Here is a 15,449-nt window from a genome sequence, read left to right as displayed (position 1 = left end):
CTCACACAATATTGCCTCACTTTCTCTCCTCCTGTCCATCTTTTGTTCTCACAGACACTTCTCTATGAGTACAACCCCAACAGCCACTCATATTTATATAGGAACACCTTCCATTAGTTTTGCACCTACACCTTTTACCCATTAGAAAAAAACACACCTGGGCATAGAGTGTGAAAAGTTAACAAAGCTTTTATGAAACCATGCAGAGTGAATATCAGATGCTTTATGACTCGCAGGTCTTAAGCCCTGTTCATGTATTTTTAATGGGTTGAAGTCAGGGCTTACCATTAGCTTGTTTCATCCACTCCTATCCCATTTTGGATGTACGCTTGGGATCATTGTCCGGATGGAACAACCAGTCTGTCTACATTTAAACCCCTCAACCTTCAGTGGTTCCTGGCTTGTTGCTTTTATCAGAAGTAAAGGTTTAGAGGAGATGGGTTAAACTGCTCAGTTTTCTTATGTTTTTAAAACTTCCTCGCTTCACTGATTAAAAATGAAAAAAAAAAAGGTCGACTTTCCACATCATACCTAGAGGTCATGTCCAACTCCTTTATGGATGCATCGGATAATCAGTCAGAGCAGAATCAGTAATCGGTCAAATTCGGAGAAATCATCTTTGATCCTATTCTTTAAATGGATAAAACTAGGAACTCGCTCAATTTAAACCAAAGCTTAAAACATTTTTTATTCAGACAGGATTTCAGTACTTAAATATGTGGTGATACTTATGGTTTTATTTTGTTTGTGCATCATTTTTGCTTGTATCCTGCTGTCATGTTCTCTTTGTACTGATTGTTTTAAAGCACTTAGGAAGCCAACCTTGGTTGTATAAAACATTATAGTAAAAAATGATTGATGGATTTATTTATTGATTTTCTGGTCCATGAACACAGTTTTGTACTTTAATACACTTTGTATTTACAAAAAATAATGCAACAGTGGTGAATCAGAAACATATTCTTTCTCATTCAAATAGGGATAGTCTTGTGATTCTTTCATATTCTGCAATTAGTGTTAATGTTTCATAGTCAAATATCAAAAATGTGATACAAGCTAACAGAAAAATACAGAAAATTGATTAGGAAAAGAATTTTTGAAATGGGAAATTTGCAGAAACACTACCTGACACGCATCAAAATTGGTTTTGGGAAGCATGAAGTCGGCCAACGCCAAGCTTCTCTACTATTAAAAATTGATGGACAATGCAGGAGACCAACCAATTTAAATGAGCTCTACCATTCCTGTCAGGAAGAGCAGACGAGTATCCAGACAAAATAATTCCAGGAGCTTGTTGACAGCTACAGAAATTGTATCTGCAAATTGCTAAGAGGAATTTATCCAAACATCAAAGGCCATATGTATAATTTAGAATCTCTTTGAATTAAGAGAAATCTGAAACTTCTGCACGCAAATCTTCCTCTTAAAAAAACTGTAGTTGTGTGTTCTGTAATGATTCCACCAGAAAAAGGATAGTTAAAGCTCCAAATTAGTCCGACGTTAATGCAAACCATGCATTGCAACAGCAGAAAGGACTGCTTGAGCTGAAATAATGTGAACATAGATGCTAAGCTATAGCACATGTTGTGCAAAGCAGGGAATAAGAATTAAATGCCAACAATTCCTTTATGGCACGATGTTTACTTTTATTTGTAAGTTTATGATTGTCACTACTAACTATATCATGGTCAAGACTTTGCAAACCTTATACACACACGTTTTCAAAATTCAAAGTAGAAAACACTTGGAATTCCAAAAGCTTTTCGGATAGAGTCTTGAAAACGAATTCCTTTTAGATACCAGCTGTACGTAGCTTAGTAATTACTTTGTTGATGAAGATGAACATCCAAACTCCCATTAAGTATTTGAGTGCCTCTGCAAACCAGAATTTCATATGGAATTAAAAAATTAGTTCTGCGCACAAAGACATGCATCCACCTTTTTCCACAAAACTTTCTGCGAGTCGCATGAGGAAAGCAGCCTTCCTCAGTAGGAGTCTTCCTAAAGCGGCTCCTGCATGACAAATTATTTTAAATAACTTTTGTTTTCATCACTATGGGTTCGGTTTGTTTGAAGATGCGACCAGCTATAGTCTTGGTGATATTTGAGAGCTACGTATTTTTGGAACAGCTACTGTTTGAGACCAATTAATGTTTCAGGTGCTATAAATAGAAGTGGCACGGCGACAGCTGGAGCCACATTGTTTTTAGACCCAGGGGAAATGGTCTGGATAACCACGGAGCACACAGTATTAATGATTATTTGTGAAAACAAAGTAACATAAGGACATACATTATATAAGGCATATCTGTTTAAAAACATCCATTAAGTTGCAGCCAGAATCCTGAATATACTTTCTACATTGGGGCAAATATATATTGGATACTGTTCCACTCCAGAAGTGTCTGGAATGAAGGAGAAAGTGTGAAAGTTGGTCATTTCCCCATGCCAAACATTACACAAGCTAAACATAATGACAATATTCTGCTAAAGCCGATAAAGGATCATATCTGAATGGAATAGCTGAGATGGAATTTAAGCAGTATGAAGTCATATCACATGTCTGACAAATAGTCAGATTATTTATCTGGCTGAGTTACTGAAGTACTTTGCAAAAGTATGAGTAGCGTGCAAACCTTTTCCAGATTTTGCCTTATTATGACCACAAACCATTCCCACGATGCAACATGGTGGTTGAGGCATCATGACGTGGGGATGTAATATGCATCACAATCCTGAAGAAAACCTGCTAGTCAGTATTCATATGTTAGAGTGGTCTAGTCAAAGTCCAGACCTAAATCCAAATAGGAATCAATCATAAAACTTGAAAATTGATGATCACAGATGCTCTCTGTCTTAATTTATGGAGCTTAAGCTAAAGGGCAAAAAAAGTTGACATTGTTTTATGATACAATCATGAATGAATAAGAATTTTTGAATGAGGTTTTTTTTTTTTTTTACATTCTTACATTATATATCTAAAATAAAATACATAAAATTTGGGTAAAATTGTGTCAGCAGGTTAAATCTTTATGAAAACTACAAAGCAAACATCAGCCACATGTAGTGTTTCTACTAGGAGATTTAAATTTTTTACTTCACTGAATCAAATTTGGTTAAATTTGGAGGCCTGGTTCAAAAGTTCATATCAGTAATTTAAAATTATGTTCTTTCTTGAAGCAGATTTTAAATTATTTCCTTAAGTTAGCTGTTCAAATTTGCATATGATTTCATCTTTACTTTCACCGTCATACTGAAGTGGAACGTAAAAAGTCTAGCACTGCTGTTAACCGCTTTAAGTCCACTTGACTTCATAAAGAAACAAGTTTTTATTGATGAAACCCTTCATCTGCTCTAGCGGGATTATTAGACACTTTTTAAGCAGAAGTCTAAAATTTTAACGTCTTTGAAATGTTGCTCAAACTGTTTTCAGAAAAAACTATTTCAAATTCACACATGCTATAGCTCATATGTTCTGTAACTACAGGCTTTCTATCTGATCCTTGGAGAAATAAAATCTCTCAACGTCTCAAGGTTTCCTCTCTCCCTTCCAAAGACGCCATGTTTCAAAGGTTAACAAGTGTAATTCGCGTCAAAATGTATGTTTCCAAGGTACTTCAAAGCCGCACCGCCAGATTCAAAAGTTACACAGAACGAAAAAGGATGAGAAATGGTGGAATGTCTCACTCTGCCTTTACAAGCAACAGCTAGGAGAGAGTTCTAAAGACATCCATGGTGAAGTTATTTCAATTGGAAATCAGAAAATAAAGTGAAGTTAGAAAAGAATACAACTTCAGTTTTTTATACTGTCTGAAATACTGCTAAAACACCGTACTACTGAAGGAATAATCACTGCATTCTGAATGTCAAATGGCTCGCTTTAGACAGAAAACGGATGTAATGCATAGCTGCTACCACAACCATTAATCATCATAAATGATGTATGTGAGAATGTGGCTGTTCTTATTTATTAGTTTTGTTTTTTTTTTACCAGTTATTTGTTAATTCTTACATTGTGTGTGAATTGTGAGACAGTTATTTTTTGTTTTTAAGCATATGCACTGACTGGTGGCGCCTTTTGAATTTCGTTGTCTTTGTGACAATGACAATAAAGATTTATCTTATCTTACATGGTGGTGCTGCAGAAACCTGATTGCCAAGAATAATAATAATAATAATAATAATAATAATAAATCAACCTTTTTTAAGCTTTTTGAGTGTTTCCTTGATTCTTTCATGCATGTTTAAAAAATCTTTTGATCTCCAGTGGAAACCATTGAGCTGTGGAAAATGCCTTGGTAGACCTAGCCAGGCATTTTCCACAGGCATTTTCGCCCTCGGCAATGAACCTCTTCGTTTGAGCAGCAGTTTCCAAGCTTCCACATTACAGAGCAGTGACTCCCCCAATCAGCCCCTTCAGACTAGCCAGCTACAATTAGCAAACCCATGGTGGAGCTGCTAAATTTATTAAACATAAATAGTCACCAACCAAGTGATTCCTTGGGCCGGTACTAAGCCTGGTTATGCAAATATGCAAAGAGTTGTGTCAGAAAAGGCTCTTTGAATGGTGGAACTATGACAGGTAAAGCTAAAGAGTTGGTGGACATGAAGCTGAAGAGGAAGGAAGAGGAGCAATTATGCTTCCAGAACTGAGAAAGTGTTACCGAGCACAAAATTACGGACAAATACTCTAACATGTACAGCAATTACAGTAAAAAATGCAGCTTGAGGCGTGAATGCTGCAAACTAAATAGGCACACTGATCTGCTACAGAAGCTGAACTGAAGGACAAACACTTGATACTTTAAAAGCTGGCAGGAATACCACGAGAAGAAAAATGATGTGCCAAAGAAATGCAGTTAAGGCATTTAGAATAGCAGAAGTGAAACGGAGGCAGAAAACAGCCAAGAAAGGACCATCTGTAGCTACCTATTCTTTTAGTATTTTCTTTTTAGTAGTAAAGAGTCAGCAGACCGGCGAGAGAGGCAACCGTAGAAAAACCAAACATCTAGAACTAAAAGAAGCGCAAAAGACAAAAATGAATCCACCAGATCTGTAATGCAGAGTTTATAATTCTAACAATGAGCCTGAAATGTACTTTTTGAAATGGGGGGAGTCAACATCCAACCTTTTCTTCCTCTTGTTAAACAAAATTAAGTTTATACACACATATTAATATTAGTGGAAGAGGTGTAGCTCCAGTCAAGTGAGACAAAGCTGCACTTAGTGGACACTACACTACCATAAAGTATGGTAGAGGCAGTTTGTATAGATACACTATAGACTTTCATCTACGACTGATAAGATATTGACTTTCCATGCCCCTTTTCCAATTTGAATTTTTTAAATCATATATTCTTTCCTTACTTTCTACAACATGTTACTTTGTGCTGGTCCATGATAGGAATTCACAATAAAATACATTGAAGTGAAAAGATTCAGGGGGTGTGAATACTTTTGTGACATACTGTATTTATTACATAAATATTGTACAGGGAACGCCAATTAAATATAAAGCATTAACAAATGGTAAACGGTTACTGGATGAAAAAGGACAAAGTTTTCTTCTTTCGTGAAGAAAGAAAAACCTCAAACTATTTGGTATGTACATTATCATTTCTAAGAGATTATTAGGAAGCCATAGGTTTATGGATCAATGAGTTTATAATTTCATTGCTTTCTATAGTTTTGTTTTCCCATGTCGCAATTAATCAATTAATCGCATAATAAATTAAAATGAGCTTGATCATTTATATTCCGGTTCATATTTTAAAGAGTCATTTTGCTTACCGACACCATAAACCATTTTATTCATTTTTTCGGTTGTACGTGGCATTCATTTACATTTTATTTGTCGTTTTTAGTTGTGTTTTATTTCCTTCCGGTTCCAGTATCAAGTGTTCTTCACAAAGTTAAAGTTTATTGGTCTCTGAGAGAGCAAACTTGCAATATTATGTACTAGTCTCCAAAGCAGCAGTATAATAGTTTATCGCAATAATTACTGGGACAATGTATCGTCCGGTAAAATTTGTTACTGTGACAGGCTTAGATGTAATTAAATGTACCAAAACAAACAGCTTCCGTCTGTCTGTCAGCACTTTTCTTTCTGCCAACACTTAAGCTGGTTTTAAGAATTGCTCAGTCAGCTGTGGTGCGTCCCTAAGGACAAGACAGGGGCAAATTAGGCACTGAGAGGCAGACAGGATGGGGTGACAGAGCAAGCATCATGCACTCTAGTTTATCGAATGGCTAGATACTGATCCTGTTCCTCCTACAACAAGCTGCCACCAGCTCCCCTCTCTTGCTCCACGTTACCGAAAGCTAGCGGAGCATGCTAAACTCAGCGTGACGGAAAGGCTCTCTACCCTGCAGCGTGCAGCAACAGATTGGTCAGATCGTTCCACTGACATGGAGACAAAAGGACAGGAAAAACTGTGCATAACAGTTAGTAGACATTCAAAGACGAGGGATAAGCGAGGGCAAGAGTCACACGGCGAGGAGTCTGACGGAAACGGGGGAAAAAAAGACAAAAGACAGAAAAGCGAGGAAGGACAAATATAGAACACGATGCAGGTTATATTAAACGTGAGCAGAAAAACATGATGCAAGAGTGTGCACAAGGAGGGGGAACAGGGGCGGGAGGGGATTATGTCCGTCCTTGTCCAAAGTAGATAATGAGGTGAGTGGAGCTCAGATGACCCAGTCTGGCTAATCCGACTGTGCACCTGGTGCCTGGGAAGCATCATACAGGAACAAAACAAAAATACCAGCAATCACAATTTACTGTTACTGGACTGGCTAAGCAGCTCACATTACCAAGATAACAATAAGCAACTAATAAATTCAAAGGCCTGTAGGGCAGCTACCGTACTGCCACATCAGACTCTGAAAGACTGAGAATTAAACGATATAATCCAACAGTAGTGCGAAACAGAGAGAGGTGATAGGCAGCAGCTGAACTTTCTCAGCTCAACTGAGCAACTTTAAAATGTTTAAATTGGGATGATTACACTGCTGGGTAAGAGCAACTTCACAACCAACCTACAAAGGTGGTCAAAAATGATCTCTTTGTAGGGAGCCAAAACACAACGCACTGGGAAATAAGAGCAGCAGGGGCTTGCTTTGTCCCCTACCAAATTCAACAACATGTACAATACAGTGCTTGTACTGTATTGTGCATAAAGAAATTGCACTTCTTTATGTGACTGGTGTCCTAAAGAAGTATTACTCAAAGAGAAGTTCTCTTAAAAGAAACTGACATAAAGGACTTTGGTCTGAACAAAATACAAGTTACAAGCATCAGACTTATAAATAGGACTTTAAAGACCTCCCGTTCACACTCACGTTGTCGGTTTGACTGTACATAGGCACGGAAGTGAAAAGACAGTTATCTTCCTCCTCTTTTATCTCGAGACACTTGATCCATCACCCAACATCCTCTTAGATCTTATCACGGGACTGCAAAATGGTTCTTCCATTTTTCAGCCGTGGAAACACGAGGTATATGCCGTCGAGACTCACCTAAAATGACCAGGCTCAGCTGGTGCGGCGCGGCGGGGTGTCGCTGAACCCTCCGTGGGGTCTGCCTTACATTTACATGGCATGCTCAGGGGAGAGGGACACAAACAGACAGGATGTCTGGGCTCTTTGTTTGCTGGTCACGTTTGGCTCACGGCCTCTGGGGCTACCGGCGGAGCGTCTCGACTGACCCCGCTGCCAGCCAGGCACACAAGTCACGGTGAGTCGATGGATGCATACAACGCTTAACAGAGGATTCTGTATATGTATCCTTAGCAACACACTTGTATGAGAGGCGGAGTTCAAGTCTGGGTCCTTTTTTTTGTTGTTTTCATATTACAAATACATCTAATGGAAAAATGGGAAATGTGAAAGGATGACAAACTGGATCAACAATGACAGAAAAGCTCTGCATTGATGTCTGGCATCCAGACATGAGTAGCTGATTAGCACAAGAAGTTGTGAGGCTGGATCCTTGAGGATAATCTGATCTGGGGAATTCAGAGGTCACGTCAACACGTAAAACTGTCCTGTTGGTTCATGGTCCAGTTTTAGTGCTTACATCACACTTGCTGTGGATTTTTACAATGCACACAACTCAAGTGGTGCACCCCGACAGCTCTGCTGCTACACAGCTTCACGTGGAAAGAAAAAAAAATGTATTGCACTGTGTTACAGTACAGTACACCTTTCCATCTATTCTTCAGTTACATAAGCTGCAATGGTTCTCCAAATTTGCCAATTAGAGCAAAACTATGACAAGAAAAAAAATATATAGCTGTGTTGCAATTTTTAAAATGATCAACAGATGATTAATAATAAGATGAGTAGGGAGCAATATCAATTATTATTTACCCCATTTTCTAGAGACTTTTCTTGTAATACCATTGCATCATGTTTTCACAACTCTCCATGAGCTCCAGCAACTAAAAAACACCCGATGTGGCATAAAGGGAACTTACAGAAATCCAAAGCACTAATACACGACACATTAAATATTGCATACAAGCAGTCTGTTGTTATCTCACTGATTTTTCAGTAGTGGTTGTAAATTAATACATGTTGAAACTGAAGATGTTTTCAACCAATAGCTCCCACCAAAATTAGCCTAAACCAAAAGATTGAAAGTGAAAATTAGTTAGCCCATTAAATGATACTCATCACATTTCGACACTGTTAAACTTCTTGACATCTTTTCACAGTTGACTTCCCAATTGCTTAGGCAGAAGTCAATATTTACAGTGTCTATTCAAATGACTTAATTTTTATTTTCTGCAGTTTCTAGAGATCCTGATCAATGCAGATCATCATAGTTAGGGATAAGCATTTATCGTATCGTTTATCATTTATCGTGATAAATTTCTTAGAATTCTGATTTGTCGTCATGGTAAATTCCAATTAATGATGTTTAAAACCCACCAAAACCATCCTACTTGTCAGTCTCTACTGTTTGTTTAATGAAAGCATCAATGAATACTAATAGATTAGAAAATACAGTTACCGTGTACAGTTTAGTGATACAAATTAGATAGATAGATAGATAGATAGATAGATAGATAGATAGATAGATAGCATTTATTGTCATTGAACAGAATTCAACGAAATTTCCATTGCAGCTCCCGTGCAAAAGGTCAAATATATACAGTATAAATAAGCAAACACACAATAATAATAATAACAATATATACAACTAAATTAACTAAAGGCACTCAACCACACCAAAGAAATAGCAGCAGGTCCAAAAGTGGGTTACACTTCTTTATGTGACTGGTGTCCTAAAGAAGTATTATTACAAATGGGAATATTTTTCAAAGGCAATATTTATGTTTGATAGGCTATAATTGACATATAGTGTATAAAAAAAGAGACTTACATTTTTTCCCCTTGCTGTCTGAAGTTAAATCAGATCAAATTTCTCTTGTTTGAGGTCAGATAGAATTACTAGAAATAATTTCTATTTGCTAAATGACACAATAATAAGAGAAAAAATGTCAGATTTATTTATTTAGGCTTACATTTCCTCAGTATTTGGTAGTATTGCCTTTGTATTTCTTGGGTCAAACATCTGGGCTTTCCCAAAGTGTTCAGAGATAGCTATTGTTCTATATTTAAATTTCTGATTTTGAAGACATAAATTAATTAAATCTCTTACGTTATTGTGGCATTTAGCAAATCTAAATAAATTTGGTTATTCTAATTGACCTAACACAAGAGAAGTTTGGTCTGATTTCATTTCAGACAGTGAGGGGAAAAAAGATGGATCATTTTATTCGCTGTTGGTAAACTTCTGGTTTCAGCGATAGTTTATAAAACAGAAAAGTAGAAAAGCAGCAATTATTCTTACGTGTCTAGAAATAGTTGCATATTTATAACAATGTTGATGTATTTCATACAAATGTGTCGTAAAAGCTGACTTTGTCACGGTAACGGAGATGAACAGAAAGGAAGGTTTTTTTGGCTGGCTGGTCAGCAATGTGCAGCAACAGGTGTGGGGATCCTACGGTCACACTGACAATTTATCTGGCATCTCATTACAGGACTAAAGCTTGGGAGCGGCATAATGGAGCATTTGAATAGAAATGAAAGCAGAATTTTTAAAACATTAGTATGAGACAGGTATTTACACTTTGTGTTCTTTCTAACCGTAAAACAATAGTTTTGTATGCAATCAACTTAGTTTCATGCTAATTTTTGCATATTTTAACACTATAACACCAACAACTCCATTTAGTATTCACATTTTGAGTACTGGAAAACCCCTGTTGACAGACGTAAAGATATTAATCCAAATTCGAGATATCTGGCACAGCAATGCTACAAACATGGTGTCAAATACAAACTGCCAAACTACTGGTGTCAATGTGTACAAAAGTTAAAAGATTAAAAAAAACATCTATATTTTTCATGCAGCTTAAAGTTCTTTCATTCCACCTGTTGCTAGATACTTGCCACTCAACTGGCTAAAAAAGTTACTCATCCACATTTTCCAAATTTGGGGATTTTAAAAAAGAGCTTAAGGAGTTCACCTTTACTTTTATTAAGTAACGTTTGAAAATGGCATGCAACATGCAGCCGCTTTCTTTAGAAGTTGACTGCATGTTTGCTACATGAGCAGATAGTCCTACAAACTAACCAGCTGATGTCAGCTTTTTAAACATGTTGGGTCAATGTAACAGCAGGAGTAAATGGTGTACTACATAAGCACTTGAAATTTACTACTAAAATCAGATAGAACTCATTCAAAATATCCAACAAACATGTTACAGTAAACTGACATATCCCACTTTATATTAATTTGCAAGTCAGGATAATTGATTATGTTTTTAATTATACAAATATAAGAAACTCTTGATTTAAACATTTCTGGTCCATCAATGTTTTCAGTTCTATTTTATCTGCAGAGACAATGTCTTATTTTCGATATTGTATAAATACATGTATGTTTTCTGTTTGGTTTTTTTATGAAAGAAGTCGTCGCCACTTAATTTTAGTCAAAGGTAGAAACAAAAGGTGTGAATGAAAATTACACACTGCACAGCTGCGTTTTCTGTGTCCATAATTGATAGGGCAGCTACCTCTAAATAGAATTTCGGGTTACGGAGTTAGGAACCAGTAGCGCAAATAGACCAATAAAATGAACCAAGTCATATTTGACAGCATTAAGGGAGAAGTTGCGATAGTCACAAAAACACGCAAGACTCCGGCGCGCACGCCACACCAAAAATAAATAAGATGCAGACATAGGCTATGTCAAATGTCGCGTGCCTCCAGTAACATCCACCTGCCTGTCATATTATCACACGGAGTTTACATTATTCCTCAACAACAACGCTAATGAGCAAAAAGTCCGCGCGGCTCCAGTCACCCCCTGCCTCGAGCCGGCAGTCACTAGACGGTCAGCCCAAGTTGTCGGGCGCAAATACATTCCACGTCGCGAAATTTGCCTCGCGCGACGGTCTCCTACCTGAAACTGCGCCGCTCCATTCGTATCCTCTCGTAGTTAGTGGCGGCTTTCCAGCGGAACAGGTGAAAGGTGGAAGTAATCTCCAAATCCTCTCCCTCCCACCAAGCCCCAGTGTATAACCCGACTTTCTTCTCTGTGGTATCTACGCAGCTCCTGATAGGGGTGACGGAGGCGTGCTGCCGTGCGCCTTTCGGTGTCCGGGTTTGAGATTCTCCCGGTGCCACTGACAGAACGGTGGGCACCCCTCCTCACAGTCTGGTGTAGTCCCGTATAGAGCAGACGAGGTCTCTCCCTGTGTAGCCTCCTGTCTCACTACTATCTCCTTCTGCTTTTTTAGGGGGAGGCGGGAAGAGCCAGACTGGTAAACTTACACTTCATTAGCGGGTGAAAGCTGCAAAGATGCATTCCAGAATTGATTTTCTCGCCCACTAAAGCTCATTTATCATTAAAATGCCGCTGTTTAAAAAAAAAAACAAAAAAAAAAACGCGTCAGAGGTGTTGAAATAGCCTGCGAGATCCATCTTCCAACCACTTAAGATGAGAGTCTGCACGCGCCTCGTAAAAAGTCACGTGAAAATTAGATTTCAGTATTTTATTACTGACAGTCAATTAGAATGCCACGTCTTGAGTAGTGGATATTTGCTATCTCTTTTTTTGTAAATCTTAAGCAAATATATTAGATTTTTCTTGTTCTTTAGGTGATGCCCAGTATCTAATTCTGAACTTTGACTAGGACAATCTGAAACTTTCGTTTTCTTCCGATGAAGCCCCTTTTTTCAATTAGGCCTGTCACCATAACGAATTTCTCTGGACGTTACATTTTCCAGAAGTTATTGCGATAAACTTTAAAATTGTTATTTTGATGTCCTTTTCAAGTAATACATTATACGATTGGCATTGTTCAAAGATCAGTAAACCTTAAAAATTGCAATTAACATTTAACACTGGAACTGGAAGACATTTTAAATATCCAAAATAAATGAACAAAACAAACAACAAATAAAGTGATGAAGTCTTTGTTCACAAAATTGGCCTTCAGAAAACGGACTAGTTGAGACCAAAGCATCAAACTAAAGACCAATGTTGGTACAGAGAGGGAAAACAGAAAAATGATAAATGATGCAAATGGAAAATGTTGAGATTATTTAAATTTATAGTGCAATTAACTGATTTATTGTTTATGATGACTATTTTCAATTATTCTGATGTACTCCTAGACATACCACGATACAACAATATATATATATTTTAAAACTTACTGTTTAGTAACGCCACTGCTTTTGCTTCTCAAAGAATTTGAAAATGGAAAACGACGTCCTCTTTCATTGTCTATTCAAAGGTTAGCAGACCCAAAGGTGATTTGGACAAAGGTCAAGAGGTCAGGTATAAGAACTGACCTACATGTTTGTAAGGCTGATGTGAAATCTTAAACGAGTTTTTGACTTGAATCAGTAAACGCTATGGGCTTCTTTTTGACTGGATTTTGATCAAACAATTACTTCAGGATGAAAACGACACAAAGCCAGACTGCTTGATTTATGATGGATAAGCTTGAAGCAAATCTAATCGCTCCCACTCTCTTCTTATCTGTCTCACCGAGCCAAATTTTTCCTCACCTGATGGGTGGCTTGGAGTCTTGATGGATGGTGTTAATTTCTACTTGATTCCAAATTACAGATGACTACATTATCGAAAGCGTAAATAATCACCTTCAGACAGCTACTGGCTTTGATAATCAGCCATAGTTTGCTGATGGATCTTTTCCCCACAAGAATCCTGTGATGATGTTTTGAAAAGACGTATGTCTCATTCCAGGATTCATCCTTTCACTTGTTCTCATTTGCCTGGCTGTAGGAGGTAAATAATATTTCTTGCACCCTGGCACTCCAAACATTGAAACTCCTAATTTATGAGCTTTCAATTGTCTGTTGACTGTTGAATCCTACAAGGCTGCCTCCATAAACAGCCCCCAAAGCTTTTGCCACCTAGAAAGATTAATCAAAACTCAATGTTTAAGAGGGTGAATTTCCACGGCATGGAGTTTGATTGTGGCATTTTTGAAAGAGATGAAACTTAAATGAAGGACAATTATCTAGCAGGAGGCTTTGGATTGAGATGATTTGATCTCTGCTCAGCTCTGCAAAGTGTGTTTTTCTTCCCATGAAAGAAAAACACACTTGCTGTTTCAACCCAGGAAACAACAGCTCGTTTCCTGGGTCATCTGTTGCTCATGTTGTTTGCTGAAGGGTTGAAGGCAGACCAAATACAAGTGACCTCTGTATCTAGCGGGAAAATGTACAAAAATAGTGAGGCGGAAAAAAACATCATCTGGAACAAATTGTACCTAAAGTGACCTGGAAGTGACTCTGATTCTGTGAAAAGATGTAGAGAGTATTCCTTCATTTGTGGGTTTTAACTTGGTCAGGACAAAAATACATAAGAATTTTTTTTTTTTTAACTGACAGAAAGATTTAAGTTGCTATTTACCTGCAGATGTTTGGGGGCAGGGGTTATGCCTTTGAATGTGTAGATTTGTACTGTCTAAGTGGAATTTGCATAATTTCATACTAGGTTTTGACAGGGTCATCTTTGAATTGTTTTACAGCTGATGTTTCATACTCTATATTCTTGTTGGGATTGGCATATTATATTAAAGGTAGAAGACAAAAAGAAAAAGAAAAAATGACACCCCCACATATACATTCTGTTTTGAAGTCATGGTTTGGTACAATTAAAATCACATAATAATCAAACAAAAGTGTTGTGCCAAAATTTTTTGGTATGAATATTTCAAATTATTTAACTACATCATGTGCATGAAATTATTCAGCACAAATTCAACATGCATTACAATAACAAAAGCCGACATGTTTGTAAAAAACCTAGAACACTACAAAATCTTGGGTTTGTACCATATAGCGCTAGCATTTAAAGAGAGTGGTCATATACTGAGCAACACTGGTAGGTCTTTCTTCCTTTGAGGCATGCAGTAAAAGTGATTTGCTTCACACAGAAGGCAACAGGGCACTTAGGAGTGAACTGCCTGGTATAAAGTTTATTTTACAAAAGACTGATTAATTTAAACAATCTCTTACTGTTCCAATATTAACCAAATTGGATTAGAAGAAAACAAAGAAAAGTTGCTTGAAACCAAATTTGCAGTTTATACAAAGTCGAAATATAATTGTTTCTTGGCAGGGTATGTAGTCGCACGAGCCAAAGAGACATTTTGAACACTTGCTCCAGAATATATGGGACACACCACAGTGAGAACAGAGGCCAGTTTGGATTTCTAAATTATCGTCAAACTCCGGTGTGTCTTGGAAAACTAGGAAATATTCACTTTTCTTGCCTGACTTTTCCATTTAACTGATCAGCTTTCAAAGCATGACTCAGAACTTTCTCAGAGCAGGTTGTAGAGTTTCCAAACACAAACTGTTTGAAAACTCTACTTTCCTGAAACCTCAGGAAACTAGTCAAAGTTTAAAAAGAAAGAAAGAAATATGGTCCAAACAACATGCTACACAGACTTGTTGGTGATGCGGCTGTTGAGGCTCCAACCATGAAAGACCAAACTACAGGGAAGAAAAACTCTTAATCTCACACACTGCTCTGCAGCTCCATTGCCCTGCCACTAGCTGAGCAGCTGCAAAAGCCCCTCAGACCCCGCTTACCCAAGCCAGAAGACCCCTGGAGCTGATAGAAGAGGCTAACAAATCCTGCAAAGACTCCTTTTGAGTCTGCTGACTCCCCATCCTTTGCCACACAATACTCAAGAATGGTTTAAGTAAGACTTGTGTCTGGGCAGAGACAAATAAATTAGGATAAAACAATTTAAATGTTGCTTTTATTGTATATTTCATTACATTTTTTTGCATTGTTGATGATTAAAACTGCTCCAAACGAAGCAGGCCTTAGAGAAAGCTGGAGTTGAGGAGATATATTGTATATAAAGCTGTTTGCTCCA

The 15,449-nt window shown here is 37.5% G+C and overlaps 1 protein-coding gene across 9 annotated transcripts in view; it reads right to left on the bottom strand.

The window, feature by feature from the left end:
- dmd (dystrophin) overlaps positions 1-15,449 on the bottom strand; it is a 222,473-nt gene that overhangs the window by 186,267 nt on the left and 20,757 nt on the right. Inside the window, exon 1 of one of the 9 annotated variants that reach the window (XM_028010156.1) lies at positions 11,483-11,606. The exons of the other annotated variants lie outside the window; for them this stretch is intronic. The gene's annotated coding sequence lies outside the window, so the exon portion shown is untranslated. Of the gene's footprint in view, positions 1-11,482; positions 11,607-15,449 lie in introns of those variants that run through there. 9 annotated transcript variants of the gene reach the window in all.

The sequence above is a fragment of the Xiphophorus couchianus genome, chromosome 24 (genome assembly GCF_001444195.1).
Source record: "Xiphophorus couchianus chromosome 24, X_couchianus-1.0, whole genome shotgun sequence".
Lineage (NCBI taxonomy): Eukaryota > Metazoa > Chordata > Actinopteri > Cyprinodontiformes > Poeciliidae > Xiphophorus > Xiphophorus couchianus.
This window is presented reverse-complemented; position numbering and strand designations above follow the sequence as displayed.